Here is an 8764-nt window from a genome sequence, read left to right as displayed (position 1 = left end):
CATGCCATGAAACGACAATTTTTTTAGTTTTTTTTGTTCGCACTTAAAATCTAAAAAGAAACTGTTTAGCAGAGGATGGTTTCGATCCATCGACCTCTGGGTTATGGGACCAGCACGCTTCCGCTGCGCCACTCTGCTCTCAGCCACTTCAGAAAAGACTAGAACTCACAATCCATGGCTTAGGAGGCCAGTGTCTTAGGCCACTGGGGTACTGTGTAAACAGTATGACCTATACAAACTGTTGGAAGAGGTAAAAACAAATGTATAATGGCAATGAGACATGCCATGAAACGACAATTTTTTTAGTTTTTTTTGTTCGCACTTAAAATCTAAAAAGAAACTGTTTAGCAGAGGTTGGTTTCGATCCATCGACCTCTGGGTTATGGGCCCAGCACGCTTCCGCTGCGCCACTCTGCTTCCATCCACCCCAGATGGGACTTGAACCCACAATCCCTGGCTTAGGAGGCCAGTGCCTTATCCATTAGGCCACTGGGGCACTGTTTACCTTCTGCAAACAGTACGAACTGATAGAAGCAGTAAAAACAATGTGTACTGGATAGCACTGAGAGACGCAAATGAAATTTAGCTTTCTAATTTCTGCTTGCGTTTCATTTTTTTAAATAATCTGGTTAGCAGAGGATGGTTTCTATCCATCGACCTCTGGGTTATGGGCCCAGCACGCTTCCGCTGCGCCACTCTGCTCTCAGCCACTTCAGAAAAGACTAGAACTCACAATCCATGGCTTAGGAGGCCAGTGTCTTAGGCCACTGGGGCACTGTTTACCTTCTGCAAACAGTACGAACTGATAGAAGCAGTAAAAATAATGTGTACTGGATAGCACTGAGAGACGCAAATTCAATTTAGCTTTCTAATTTCTGCTTGCGTTTCATTAAAAAAAAAATCTGGTTAGCAGAGGATGGTTTCGATCCATCGACCTCTGGGTTATGGGCCCAGCACGCTTCCGCTGCGCCACTCTGCTTCCATCCACCCCAGATGGGACTTGAACCCACAATCCCTGGCTTAGGAGGCCAGTGCCTTATCCATTAGGCCACTGGGGCACTGTTTACCTTCTGCAAACAGTACGAACTGATAGAAGCAGTAAAAACAATGTGTACTGGATAGCACTGAGAGACGCAAATGAAATTTAGCTTTCTAATTTCTGCTTGCGTTTCATTTTTTTAAATAATCTGGTTAGCAGAGGATGGTTTCTATCCATCGACCTCTGGGTTATGGGCCCAGCACGCTTCCGCTGCGCCACTCTGCTCTCAGCCACTTCAGAAAAGACTAGAACTCACAATCCATGGCTTAGGAGGCCAGTGTCTTAGGCCACTGGGGCACTGTTTACCTTCTGCAAACAGTACGAACTGATAGAAGCAGTAAAAATAATGTGTACTGGATAGCACTGAGAGACGCAAATTCAATTTAGCTTTCTAATTTCTGCTTGCGTTTCATTAAAAAAAAAATCTGGTTAGCAGAGGATGGTTTCGATCCATCGACCTCTGGGTTATGGGCCCAGCACGCTTCCGCTGCGCCACTCTGCTCTCAGCCACTTCAGAAAAGACTAGAACTCACAATCCATGGCTTAGGAGGCCAGTGTCTTAGGCCACTGGGGTACTGTGTAAACAGTATGACCTATACAAACTGTTGGAAGAGGTAAAAACAAATGTATAATGGCAATGAGACATGCCATGAAACGACAATTTTTTTAGTTTTTTTTGTTCGCACTTAAAATCTAAAAAGAAACTGTTTAGCAGAGGATGGTTTCGATCCATCGACCTCTGGGTTATGGGCCCAGCACGCTTCCGCTATACCACTCTGCTTCCATCCACCCCAGATGGGACTTGAACCCACAATCCCTGGCTTAGGAGGCCAGTGCCTTATCCATTAGGCCACTGGGGCACTGTTTACCTTCTGCAAACAGTACGAACTGATAGAAGCAGTAAAAATAATGTGTACTGGATAGCACTGAGAGACGCAAATTCAATTTAGCTTTCTAATTTCTGCTTGCGTTTCATTAAAAAAAAATCTGGTTAGCAGAGGATGGTTTCGATCCATCGACCTCTGGGTTATGGGCCCAGCACGCTTCCGCTGTGCCACTCTGCTCTCAGCCACTTCAGAAAAGACTAGAACTCACAATCCATGGCTTAGGAGGCCAGTGTCTTAGGCCACTGGGGTACTGTGTAAACAGTATGACCTATACAAACTGTTGGAAGAGGTAAAAACAAATGTATAATGGCAATGAGACATGCCATGAAACGACAATTTTTTTAGTTTTTTTTGTTCGCACTTAAAATCTAAAAAGAAACTGTTTAGCAGAGGATGGTTTCGATCCATCGACCTCTGGGTTATGGGACCAGCACGCTTCCGCTGCGCCACTCTGCTCTCAGCCACTTCAGAAAAGACTAGAACTCACAATCCATGGCTTAGGAGGCCAGTGTCTTAGGCCACTGGGGTACTGTGTAAACAGTATGACCTATACAAACTGTTGGAAGAGGTAAAAACAAATGTATAATGGCAATGAGACATGCCATGAAACGACAATTTTTTTAGTTTTTTTTGTTCGCACTTAAAATCTAAAAAGAAACTGTTTAGCAGAGGATGGTTTCGATCCATCGACCTCTGGGTTATGGGACCAGCACGCTTCCGCTGCGCCACTCTGCTCTCAGCCACTTCAGAAAAGACTAGAACTCACAATCCATGGCTTAGGAGGCCAGTGTCTTAGGCCACTGGGGTACTGTGTAAACAGTATGACCTATACAAACTGTTGGAAGAGGTAAAAACAAATGTATAATGGCAATGAGACATGCCATGAAACGACAATTTTTTTAGTTTTTTTTGTTCGCACTTAAAATCTAAAAAGAAACTGTTTAGCAGAGGTTGGTTTCGATCCATCGACCTCTGGGTTATGGGCCCAGCACGCTTCCGCTGCGCCACTCTGCTTCCATCCACCCCAGATGGGACTTGAACCCACAATCCCTGGCTTAGGAGGCCAGTGCCTTATCCATTAGGCCACTGGGGCACTGTTTACCTTCTGCAAACAGTACGAACTGATAGAAGCAGTAAAAACAATGTGTACTGGATAGCACTGAGAGACGCAAATGAAATTTAGCTTTCTAATTTCTGCTTGCGTTTCATTTTTTTAAATAATCTGGTTAGCAGAGGATGGTTTCTATCCATCGACCTCTGGGTTATGGGCCCAGCACGCTTCCGCTGCGCCACTCTGCTCTCAGCCACTTCAGAAAAGACTAGAACTCACAATCCATGGCTTAGGAGGCCAGTGTCTTAGGCCACTGGGGCACTGTTTACCTTCTGCAAACAGTACGAACTGATAGAAGCAGTAAAAATAATGTGTACTGGATAGCACTGAGAGACGCAAATTCAATTTAGCTTTCTAATTTCTGCTTGCGTTTCATTAAAAAAAAATCTGGTTAGCAGAGGATGGTTTCGATCCATCGACCTCTGGGTTATGGGCCCAGCACGCTTCCGCTGCGCCACTCTGCTCTCAGCCACTTCAGAAAAGACTAGAACTCACAATCCATGGCTTAGGAGGCCAGTGTCTTAGGCCACTGGGGTACTGTGTAAACAGTATGACCTATACAAACTGTTGGAAGAGGTAAAAACAAATGTATAATGGCAATGAGACATGCCATGAAACGACAATTTTTTAAGTTTTTTTTGTTCGCACTTAAAATCTAAAAAGAAACTGTTTAGCAGAGGATGGTTTCGATCCATCGACCTCTGGGTTATGGGCCTAGCACGCTTCCGCTGCGCCACTCTGCTTCCATCCACCCCAGATGGGACTTGAACCCACAATCCCTGGCTTAGGAGGCCAGTGCCTTATCCATTAGGCCACTGGGGCACTGTTTACCTTCTGCAAACAGTACGAACTGATAGAAGCAGTAAAAATAATGTGTACTGGATAGCACTGAGAGACGCAAATTCAATTTAGCTTTCTAATTTCTGCTTGCGTTTCATTAAAAAAAAATCTGGTTAGCAGAGGATGGTTTCGATCCATCGACCTCTGGGTTATGGGCCCAGCACGCTTCCGCTGTGCCACTCTGCTCTCAGCCACTTCAGAAAAGACTAGAACTCACAATCCATGGCTTAGGAGGCCAGTGTCTTAGGCCACTGGGGTACTGTGTAAACAGTATGACCTATACAAACTGTTGGAAGAGGTAAAAACAAATGTATAATGGCAATGAGACATGCCATGAAACGACAATTTTTTTTGTTTTTTTTGTTCGCACTTAAAATCTAAAAAGAAACTGTTTAGCAGAGGATGGTTTCGATCCATCGACCTCTGGGTTATGGGCCCAGCACGCTTCCGCTGCGCCACTCTGCTCTCAGCCACTTCAGAAAAGACTAGAACTCACAATCCATGGCTTAGGAGGCCAGTGTCTTAGGCCACTGGGGCACTGTTTACCTTCTGCAAACAGTACGAACTGATAGAAGCAGTAAAAATAATGTGTACTGGATAGCACTGAGAGACGCAAATTCAATTTAGCTTTCTAATTTCTGCTTGCGTTTCATTAAAAAAAAAATCTGGTTAGCAGAGGATGGTTTCGATCCATCGACCTCTGGGTTATGGGCCCAGCACGCTTCCGCTGCGCCACTCTGCTTCCATCCACCCCAGATGGGACTTGAACCCACAATCCCTGGCTTAGGAGGCCAGTGCCTTATCCATTAGGCCACTGGGGCACTGTTTACCTTCTGCAAACAGTACGAACTGATAGAAGCAGTAAAAACAATGTGTACTGGATAGCACTGAGAGACGCAAATGAAATTTAGCTTTCTAATTTCTGCTTGCGTTTCATTTTTTTAAATAATCTGGTTAGCAGAGGATGGTTTCTATCCATCGACCTCTGGGTTATGGGCCCAGCACGCTTCCGCTGCGCCACTCTGCTCTCAGCCACTTCAGAAAAGACTAGAACTCACAATCCATGGCTTAGGAGGCCAGTGTCTTAGGCCACTGGGGCACTGTTTACCTTCTGCAAACAGTACGAACTGATAGAAGCAGTAAAAATAATGTGTACTGGATAGCACTGAGAGACGCAAATTCAATTTAGCTTTCTAATTTCTGCTTGCGTTTCATAAAAAAAAAAATCTGGTTAGCAGAGGATGGTTTCGATCCATCGACCTCTGGGTTATGGGCCCAGCACGCTTCCGCTGCGCCACTCTGCTTCCATCCACCCCAGATGGGACTTGAACCCACAATCCCTGGCTTAGGAGGCCAGTGCCTTATCCATTAGGCCACTGGGGCACTGTTTACCTTCTGCAAACAGTACGAACTGATAGAAGCAGTAAAAACAATGTGTACTGGATAGCACTGAGAGACGCAAATGAAATTTAGCTTTCTAATTTCTGCTTGCGTTTCATTAAAAAAAAAATCTGGTTAGCAGAGGATGGTTTCGATCCATCGACCTCTGGGTTATGGGCCCAGCACGCTTCCGCTGCGCCACTCTGCTCTCAGCCACTTCAGAAAAGACTAGAACTCACAATCCATGGCTTAGGAGGCCAGTGTCTTAGGCCACTGGGGCACTGTTTACCTTCTGCAAACAGTACGAACTGATAGAAGCAGTAAAAATAATGTGTACTGGATAGCACTGAGAGACGCAAATTCAATTTAGCTTTCTAATTTCTGCTTGCGTTTCATAAAAAAAAAATCTGGTTAGCAGAGGATGGTTTCGATCCATCGACCTCTGGGTTATGGGCCCAGCACGCTTCCGCTGCGCCACTCTGCTTCCATCCACCCCAGATGGGACTTGAACCCACAATCCCTGGCTTAGGAGGCCAGTGCCTTATCCATTAGGCCACTGGGGCACTGTTTACCTTCTGCAAACAGTACGAACTGATAGAAGCAGTAAAAACAATGTGTACTGGATAGCACTGAGAGACGCAAATGAAATTTAGCTTTCTAATTTCTGCTTGCGTTTCATTTTTTTAAATAATCTGGTTAGCAGAGGATGGTTTCTATCCATCGACCTCTGGGTTATGGGCCCAGCACGCTTCCGCTGCGCCACTCTGCTCTCAGCCACTTCAGAAAAGACTAGAACTCACAATCCATGGCTTAGGAGGCCAGTGTCTTAGGCCACTGGGGCACTGTTTACCTTCTGCAAACAGTACGAACTGATAGAAGCAGTAAAAATAATGTGTACTGGATAGCACTGAGAGACGCAAATTCAATTTAGCTTTCTAATTTCTGCTTGCGTTTCATAAAAAAAAAATCTGGTTAGCAGAGGATGGTTTCGATCCATCGACCTCTGGGTTATGGGCCCAGCACGCTTCCGCTGCGCCACTCTGCTTCCATCCACCCCAGATGGGACTTGAACCCACAATCCCTGGCTTAGGAGGCCAGTGCCTTATCCATTAGGCCACTGGGGCACTGTTTACCTTCTGCAAACAGTACGAACTGATAGAAGCAGTAAAAACAATGTGTACTGGATAGCACTGAGAGACGCAAATGAAATTTAGCTTTCTAATTTCTGCTTGCGTTTCATTAAAAAAAATCTGGTTAGCAGAGGATGGTTTCGATCCATCGACCTCTGGGTTATGGGCCCAGCACGCTTCCGCTGCGCCACTCTGCTCTCAGCCACTTCAGAAAAGACTAGAACTCACAATCCATGGCTTAGGAGGCCAGTGTCTTAGGCCACTGGGGCACTGTTTACCTTCTGCAAACAGTACGAACTGATAGAAGCAGTAAAAATAATGTGTACTGGATAGCACTGAGAGACGCAAATTCAATTTAGCTTTCTAATTTCTGCTTGCGTTTCATAAAAAAAAAAATCTGGTTAGCAGAGGATGGTTTCGATCCATCGACCTCTGGGTTATGGGCCCAGCACGCTTCCGCTGCGCCACTCTGCTTCCATCCACCCCAGATGGGACTTGAACCCACAATCCCTGGCTTAGGAGGCCAGTGCCTTATCCATTAGGCCACTGGGGCACTGTTTACCTTCTGCAAACAGTACGAACTGATAGAAGCAGTAAAAACAATGTGTACTGGATAGCACTGAGAGACGCAAATGAAATTTAGCTTTCTAATTTCTGCTTGCGTTTCATTTTTTTAAATAATCTGGTTAGCAGAGGATGGTTTCTATCCATCGACCTCTGGGTTATGGGCCCAGCACGCTTCCGCTGCGCCACTCTGCTCTCAGCCACTTCAGAAAAGACTAGAACTCACAATCCATGGCTTAGGAGGCCAGTGTCTTAGGCCACTGGGGCACTGTTTACCTTCTGCAAACAGTACGAACTGATAGAAGCAGTAAAAATAATGTGTACTGGATAGCACTGAGAGACGCAAATTCAATTTAGCTTTCTAATTTCTGCTTGCGTTTCATAAAAAAAAAATCTGGCTAGCAGAGGATGGTTTCGATCCATCGACCTCTGGGTTATGGGCCCAGCACGCTTCCGCTGCGCCACTCTGCTTCCATCCACCCCAGATGGGACTTGAACCCACAATCACTGGCTTAGGAGGCCAGTGCCTTATCCATTAGGCCACTGGGGCACTGTTTACCTTCTGCAAACAGTACGAACTGATAGAAGCAGTAAAAACAATGTGTACTGGATAGCACTGAGAGACGCAAATGAAATTTAGCTTTCTAATTTCTGCTTGCGTTTCATTAAAAAAAAATCTGGTTAGCAGAGGATGGTTTCGATCCATCGACCTCTGGGTTATGGGCCCAGCACGCTTCCGCTGCGCCACTCTGCTCTCAGCCACTTCAGAAAAGACTAGAACTCACAATCCATGGCTTAGGAGGCCAGTGTCTTAGGCCACTGGGGCACTGTTTACCTTCTGCAAACAGTACGAACTGATAGAAGCAGTAAAAATAATGTGTACTGGATAGCACTGAGAGACGCAAATTCAATTTAGCTTTCTAATTTCTGCTTGCGTTTCATAAAAAAAAAAATCTGGTTAGCAGAGGATGGTTTCGATCCATCGACCTCTGGGTTATGGGCCCAGCACGCTTCCGCTGCGCCACTCTGCTTCCATCCACCCCAGATGGGACTTGAACCCACAATCCCTGGCTTAGGAGGCCAGTGCCTTATCCATTAGGCCACTGGGGCACTGTTTACCTTCTGCAAACAGTACGAACTGATAGAAGCAGTAAAAACAATGTGTACTGGATAGCACTGAGAGACGCAAATGAAATTTAGCTTTCTAATTTCTGCTTGCGTTTCATTTTTTTAAATAATCTGGTTAGCAGAGGATGGTTTCTATCCATCGACCTCTGGGTTATGGGCCCAGCACGCTTCCGCTGCGCCACTCTGCTCTCAGCCACTTCAGAAAAGACTAGAACTCACAATCCATGGCTTAGGAGGCCAGTGTCTTAGGCCACTGGGGCACTGTTTACCTTCTGCAAACAGTACGAACTGATAGAAGCAGTAAAAATAATGTGTACTGGATAGCACTGAGAGACGCAAATTCAATTTAGCTTTCTAATTTCTGCTTGCGTTTCATTAAAAAAAAAATCTGGTTAGCAGAGGATGGTTTCGATCCATCGACCTCTGGGTTATGGGCCCAGCACGCTTCCGCTGCGCCACTCTGCTTCCATCCACCCCAGATGGGACTTGAACCCACAATCCCTGGCTTAGGAGGCCAGTGCCTTATCCATTAGGCCACTGGGGCACTGTTTACCTTCTGCAAACAGTACGAACTGATAGAAGCAGTAAAAACAATGTGTACTGGATAGCACTGAGAGACGCAAATGAAATTTAGCTTTCTAATTTCTGCTTGCGTTTCATAAAAAAAAAAATCTGGTTAGCAGAG

At 45.5% G+C, this 8764-nt stretch overlaps 13 non-coding genes across 13 annotated transcripts; all 13 read right to left on the bottom strand.

Moving 5' to 3' along the window:
• Positions 1–423: 423 nt before the first annotated feature.
• Positions 424–496, bottom strand: trnar-ccu (transfer RNA arginine (anticodon CCU)). The gene has a single exon. It is a non-coding gene; the product is annotated as a tRNA-Arg (tRNA).
• Positions 497–985: 489 nt separating this feature from the next.
• On the bottom strand, positions 986–1058 carry trnar-ccu (transfer RNA arginine (anticodon CCU)). The gene has a single exon. It is a non-coding gene; the product is annotated as a tRNA-Arg (tRNA).
• Positions 1059–1826: 768 nt separating this feature from the next.
• trnar-ccu (transfer RNA arginine (anticodon CCU)) lies at positions 1827–1899 on the bottom strand. The gene has a single exon. It is a non-coding gene; the product is annotated as a tRNA-Arg (tRNA).
• Positions 1900–2946: 1047 nt separating this feature from the next.
• On the bottom strand, positions 2947–3019 carry trnar-ccu (transfer RNA arginine (anticodon CCU)). The gene has a single exon. It is a non-coding gene; the product is annotated as a tRNA-Arg (tRNA).
• A 767-nt stretch (positions 3020–3786) lies between these two features.
• Positions 3787–3859, bottom strand: trnar-ccu (transfer RNA arginine (anticodon CCU)). Its single transcript has one exon. It is a non-coding gene; the product is annotated as a tRNA-Arg (tRNA).
• A 766-nt stretch (positions 3860–4625) lies between these two features.
• On the bottom strand, positions 4626–4698 carry trnar-ccu (transfer RNA arginine (anticodon CCU)). The gene has a single exon. It is a non-coding gene; the product is annotated as a tRNA-Arg (tRNA).
• A 489-nt stretch (positions 4699–5187) lies between these two features.
• On the bottom strand, positions 5188–5260 carry trnar-ccu (transfer RNA arginine (anticodon CCU)). The gene has a single exon. It is a non-coding gene; the product is annotated as a tRNA-Arg (tRNA).
• A 487-nt stretch (positions 5261–5747) lies between these two features.
• On the bottom strand, positions 5748–5820 carry trnar-ccu (transfer RNA arginine (anticodon CCU)). Its single transcript has one exon. It is a non-coding gene; the product is annotated as a tRNA-Arg (tRNA).
• A 488-nt stretch (positions 5821–6308) lies between these two features.
• On the bottom strand, positions 6309–6381 carry trnar-ccu (transfer RNA arginine (anticodon CCU)). The gene has a single exon. It is a non-coding gene; the product is annotated as a tRNA-Arg (tRNA).
• Positions 6382–6867: 486 nt separating this feature from the next.
• trnar-ccu (transfer RNA arginine (anticodon CCU)) lies at positions 6868–6940 on the bottom strand. The gene has a single exon. It is a non-coding gene; the product is annotated as a tRNA-Arg (tRNA).
• A 488-nt stretch (positions 6941–7428) lies between these two features.
• trnar-ccu (transfer RNA arginine (anticodon CCU)) lies at positions 7429–7501 on the bottom strand. Its single transcript has one exon. It is a non-coding gene; the product is annotated as a tRNA-Arg (tRNA).
• Positions 7502–7988: 487 nt separating this feature from the next.
• On the bottom strand, positions 7989–8061 carry trnar-ccu (transfer RNA arginine (anticodon CCU)). The gene has a single exon. It is a non-coding gene; the product is annotated as a tRNA-Arg (tRNA).
• A 489-nt stretch (positions 8062–8550) lies between these two features.
• trnar-ccu (transfer RNA arginine (anticodon CCU)) lies at positions 8551–8623 on the bottom strand. Its single transcript has one exon. It is a non-coding gene; the product is annotated as a tRNA-Arg (tRNA).
• Positions 8624–8764: the final 141 nt, after the last annotated feature.

Source organism: Oncorhynchus kisutch, unplaced genomic scaffold (assembly GCF_002021735.2).
Source record: "Oncorhynchus kisutch isolate 150728-3 unplaced genomic scaffold, Okis_V2 scaffold4059, whole genome shotgun sequence".
Classification (NCBI taxonomy): domain Eukaryota; kingdom Metazoa; phylum Chordata; class Actinopteri; order Salmoniformes; family Salmonidae; genus Oncorhynchus; species Oncorhynchus kisutch.
This window is presented reverse-complemented; position numbering and strand designations above follow the sequence as displayed.